The following is a 6009-nucleotide window of genomic DNA, read 5'->3' on the forward strand; positions in this document are numbered from 1 at the left end:
TGCCTAAAAAGTAGGTGCTGCAGGGGCATCACTCAGATCTTTGTGCAACAAACACGGAGGCTGCATTGCTCTGAACCCTCTATTTATGCCACAGTGGATCCCATTTAATGGATCCTTCCGTGTGCTCATTTGCATGCCAGTACCCAGAATGCTTTTCAAGCTCCCAACATGCTGGTGCATCAGCTGTGGGAACAGAGCAGGGAGTCTGCAAGCGTATCTGAGAGGCAGCACAATCTTGTGGTTTGAGCAAACGGTGGCAAATGAGGAATTCCTGGGGTCTAATCCCGGTTCTGCTGCTGGTTCACTGTCTGGCTTTGGGCAGGTCACAATTGCACTGTCCCTCTGTTTCACCATCTGTGAAATGGGGGTAATACCAGCTACCTGCCAACCAGCTGCAAGAAGACAGTAAGAGAAGAGCGTGGGAATCTCCTCCCAGTTTATTACATTTGACTCTGAATGAATTTTAAACATACACACGTGGCCCCATTTAAAAACCAGTCTGGCCCCATTTTCTCAGCTCTGCCGGCCACTTCCAGAGCCTCTGCCTGCAGAGCTTCAGTACTTCATTGTCATGGAAGTGATAAGTGGCATCTAATCCTTGCAGTGGCCCTCAGCCCAGGGCTGTATTTCACCTCGAACGCTCAGCCCAGGCCTGGATCTTTCAGGATTTTGGGTGACCTACAGAAATTGCCTCAAGCAGCCTGAGGTCAGCAATACACTGAGATGCTAGGAAGACAAAGCATATCCACAAAGCATTTGAGCACCTGTTCGGTGCCAGCCCCAGCCACCCACCACCTCCAATGGGGAGCGTTGAGGAGTCACATGAAGGGGCAGACACAGCGGATACCATATAGATCCCCAAAGTTCAGCTATTTTTAAAGAATCATAAATGACTGAAAATGCAGGAAAAAAAGCGCAGTGCAGAGAAATGCTTTTCCAATACTCTGGGCCCGACTCCAATCTCATTGACACTGGGGCAAATCTACTACTGAAACCAAGAGAGTTATTCTGAATTTATACCAACCTCCGAATCTGCCCCCCCCCCCCACATCCCCTGGTTTATTTGAGAACTAGAACACATGCTTGGGAAGGGTGGGAACGCGTCCCCTGACGGAGAGGCCGGCAGGATCGTTCATGTCCAGGCAGCAGAAATGGCCTCGGCGTTTAAAGATCTACTTTTGAAAGACACCTGCAGGGAATTCTGCACCTTAAAGGGAGGAAGCATCAACCCCGCAGAGATGGGAAATCTGTGCTTCCCGAACGTCCGCACAAGGGGCACGTGTACGTATTGACCGATCCACTCAACCAGTGCTCCTGCTTATTGTCCTCGGCCTCGAGTCAGCCTGCTCATGTGCTTCAAGCCAGGCACACGCCGGAGAGCCTTGCAGAGCCCGGGCCTCAGCCTGTCCCTCTCACCCGCCCACAGCAGTGCGCGAGACCGCAGCATCACACAGGATCTGGCAGGGATCTACTGAGCCAAGCGGCGTCTGTGCTGGCTTAGCTGCGGCGTGCAGCGGACCGCACTCGTCTCTCACTCCCCCAGCCCTGCTCTGCATGGATCAAACCTGCCCAGAGACAGCCGGAGAGGACAGAGAACTAGGTCAGTGGCTCTCCTCGGGTTTCACACCTTAGCAGGTGGATCGGGCTATTCATAGATTCTGATGAGTCACCAGCATTACAGGGAAGGCTTTTCCAATCACTCGGAGGCTGCCTGCCTCCAGCTCTCAGCCCCATCCCCCCAGCGCTCGCAAACACAACCGACGCCTGCAGCACACAGACAGATGCCGCGGGCCCCCACCCCCTCAGGGGCTGCGGGGGCAGAGACCTCCAGGGAAGCCGGCTCCATGCACTCTGCAGCCCGGGATGCAGCGTGGAGGACTCCGCGCTGAGCGAGCGAATGGCTGCTTTAAAAATATAATCCAGAGAAATAATGGGATTAAGTTTTTGTTGGCGGAAAATAACATGGATTATACGTTGCGATTTTGCCTGGTAATCCTGTCATTCCTGCCTTTGCCTGGAGCCAGGCGATCGCAGGCCCGCTACTGCGACAGCCTCTGGGCCAAATTCAGAGGGGAGTCGACATCCTGCCCCTTTAACACGCGTATTGCACTAATCCAGATGCCGTCTGGACTTGGCCATGTCAACGCTGCCTCAGGAGGCGTGATTCAGCACGCGTAAGCACAGAGCAAAGGTAGCTTGAGTGACAATAGCAGGGAAGCCCCCGCACCTGCCCAAGTTAGCCCTGCCGGCCCAGAACCCCAGGGACGTACTCGAGCAACTGGTTCACTGCCCTGCTGCTGTTCCTCAAGCTACCTTTGATCTAGCTAGCTCAGGTACGTCCACACCTACTGCAACAACAAGTCCTGATTGCAGCACAGACATCCCCTTTGACTCCCATCCACCTACCAACGGGGATTGTACCCCCCCTTCCTTACGCATCACCGCGGGATACAGCCCAGCAAGCCAGACTGAGCGAGACTCACATGCCAAGGGGCCAGAAGAGAAGAGCGGAGCGGGATAAGTAGCTAAGGATGTAAAATACAGCAACCCTACCCCCTCGTCAGGCTTCCCAGCGTGTCAGTGACACCAGCCTGGATTTCCTTACTCATCGGGAAGTGGGCACAGACCCATCTAAGGCAGTCGGAGCTGCATCACCTTCCACAACGCCTCTGAACTTGGCTCTTCCTATGTGACATGCGCAGGAGACCGGAGTCAGAAATAGACCAGAACTGAGCCCCGAGAGCTGGTGAAGCCACAGGTGCCCTGGCAAGTCATGAGATGTCAAAATAAACTGAATTCTGCCCTACCCACCAGCAACGCCCACTCCTGGCTCTGGCAGCAGACTAGAGCAACTAGAAAGAGAGCCAACTTGGTAGAAAATAAAAGGGGAGAATTCTCACCATTAATCAATGAGGGACACTCCTCTGTGACCTACTCAATTATAATTAACTAGATACAGAGAGAAATGTGGCTTTCCCCATTCACACCCCGTCCCTGCCCCCAACTCCTTTTCTCGGTCTCTCTGCACCGTGCAGCCTTCATACTGAGTATGTTGCAACGATCAAGACTTCAGAATACTGAGGGAATTCCCAATGCAGTTCAGAGTTGCTCGGGTGCCTGACCCAGGTTCAGAGAAGCCAGGCTTTGCTCACCCAGCACGTATGGTACTGGCCTTTCACTCCACCCCAGCCTCAGCCTATTTTTTCCCCCTCTCCACTCTGCCTTTCACCATTTCTCCTAAGCAGGGCAGGAGCCCAAACATCATCAGAGTCATCGTGATCGGGGTAGGGGGGTGGAAGTTAGGCAGGATGAGTTTCGGCATCTCTAATTCCCAGACCTGAATGATACAGACACAGTCTGCCTGGTCTAAAGAGGGGCCAGAGTCAGACACACCCGAACCCTGAGAAAATCCAGAGTTGGCGAGGAATGCGTCACCTGGGGCTCATCTCTCAGGCAATGAGAAAGTGACCAGTCACTTGTAATCCCAGCCGGTCACAAAACAAATACTTTTCAAATATTTGTGTGAAAAGCATGTTCCTTTTTTTGCTCAAAAATTTGAGTTCAACCAACTCTATTTGTAATAGACAAGCAACTTTAGTATGAAGAATCAGACCATCCCCACTCAATCTCCATGCAAGGAAAACAAAAGCATGAACAGTTAATGTTCCCTCGCTATTTTAAGCTTGCATTTTGAGCTTTAGTTGCAAAACTTAATCCCTGAAGAAAACCAACCCCCCCTACACCTTGCAAGCCAGGTAGAACATACATCGTTTTGGGGAGTCATCTCATGTGCTACTTGCAGATGGCCTCACTCAGTCCATTCAGCTGAATGTACAGGACTGAGATCTTTGAGAAATGCTAATTGTCTACTGCGGTGCAATTCTCACTCACCAGGGATTTCTGTTCTGCCTCAATCTCTCTCTAACTAGGTATCTTTTTAGGCATAACTGCTATCTATAGATTATACCCATACAAGTAAACAAAACAGCACATGGTGGTTAAAGAGAACCCCAGCACCGACACCCCACAGCCAGACACCCCAGAAGCAGGCCACCATTACCCTGGGCCAACAGAAATTCTTTTCAGACTCCCCCCTTTTTTTGCTGTTCTATATAATAGTTTTTAAGGCTGATTCCCCTACAGATGTGTTTTAATCATAGCGGTTATTTTAACTATCCAATGTTGTATTAATATTCCTTTCACCTGCTTCCTCGTATACAGGCAGGGCATTTTCTGAAACACACCTGGCCAGTCCTTCCATCCCCCGCTATCCCTGAGTGAGAATGCAGCATGCATGTCCCTCTTGGCCCCAGCAAGGCAAGGACAGGCCAGCCAGTTGCATTACTCTCTCTCTACCCTGCTTATGTTTTCTGGGAACCCCCAGGCCACAGCTCCCCACGGCACAGTACCGCCTCACGGTAGCCTAAGCTGACTGCAGACCCAGCGCTCCCTGCCAAGGTGCTGGTGATAATGATTGAGATGCTCCAGTGGCCATGGAGATACCATGGCAACATCACACTATTGAGAAACGCTACTATACCCATCCTCACCGACTGTAGGTTAAAGCCAACACCCTGCACTAAAACAACCCTCCTCTTCTCCACTTTGCAAACTGGTGGGGAAGGGGCAGGGAAGAGGGGAGGGCAGTGTATGCACCCAGCTGAGGCTCATTGCCCTTTTCAAGAGAAGGGCAAGGCCCAGTTTCTTCTGGTCTGGAGTGCAAGATCACCACTTGCCGGAGGAGAGAGAGTAAGGAAAGGAAACAGCTGGCCACGATCCATGCTATGCAAGAGAGCCTGTGTCAAGTCTGGGAGCGTTCAGATGAAATCACACAATCACAGTCACACACACACAGTCTCTACAATAGAAAATTCAGCTCTAATGAGGCTACTTTCCACTCCTGCTGGAGTTCCCAGCTGCCCACTGGCTTAGGAGTGAACACTTCCGTTTAGGCTCCCAGACTCCCCATTAACTCAGGCTCTTGCCCCTGGTTTCAGTCCTTAGCCCCCTACCATCCACAGAGCAAAGTCTCTGACCCGGGGGTGGTGGCGCTTTACGCCTGGGCTAGCTGACTTGGCTAGCGGGGTGGTGCGGGTGAGAAGCCGGGCTCTGCTTTAACTCAGGCTGGAACCCACCCACTTTGCAGCAAGGATGCAGGCAAAAAGGCCACTCAAATAGCGATAGTCCTCCAATGCCTTCCCACAATTCCCCCTCAAGGACAGTCAAGTGCTCCCACAACTGACTGGGAAAGAATCCTAGAGCATCTCAGAACAAAGGACCCTGGGATACATCCCCAGACACACAAGTGCAGAAACACGGTAGACGTGGCTACGCGGGTCGGGCTTTGCAGTGGGGCCGCTCACACCTGGGTGGGGCCAGCCCAGCTGCTCAGTCCGGCTAACTGTGCAATGCAGACAGCGTGCAGTGACCCTGGTACAGGACAGAGAGGAGGAGTGAGGCTAGACAGGCCCAGGAGACTGTCCTACAGTGCCTCGTGAGCCCTTACAGTTAGCTTTGATCACCACGTTTTCATCTTCAAAAAACCGGAACAAAACCAGACAGGTGCCATCTGTTAGCAACCCGGCACTTGGCTCTCATGTCTCAGCTCTTCCTGCCTGCCTGTGTTTAGGGCAAAGCCTCTTCCGAGCAGGTGTCTGGTCTTCTTACCGGTGCGTAAAGCCTCATGCATCCCTGGCACTACACAGCACGGACAAGCAGAGCTCCCAAGGCCGGCTGCAGAGATGGATTGACAGGAGGTGACTCAGATATAAACGCAGAGAGATGACAATACACTCAGCCCTTCCCTTATGTGAGAGGCAGAGCTGCACCAAACGGGAGATGTTAAAAGGTAGAATGAGACAAACAAAGGCAGGGAGAAGCCAGAAGCTCTTCTTCTTTAAAAGGGAACTGGATAAATTCATGGTGGCTAAGTCCATAAATGGCTATTAGCCAGGATGGGTAAGGAACGGTGTCCCTAGCCTCTGTTCATCAGAGGATGGAGATGGATGG

This window comes from Mauremys reevesii, linkage group 8 (genome assembly GCF_016161935.1).
Source record: "Mauremys reevesii isolate NIE-2019 linkage group 8, ASM1616193v1, whole genome shotgun sequence".
Taxonomy (NCBI): domain Eukaryota; kingdom Metazoa; phylum Chordata; order Testudines; family Geoemydidae; genus Mauremys; species Mauremys reevesii.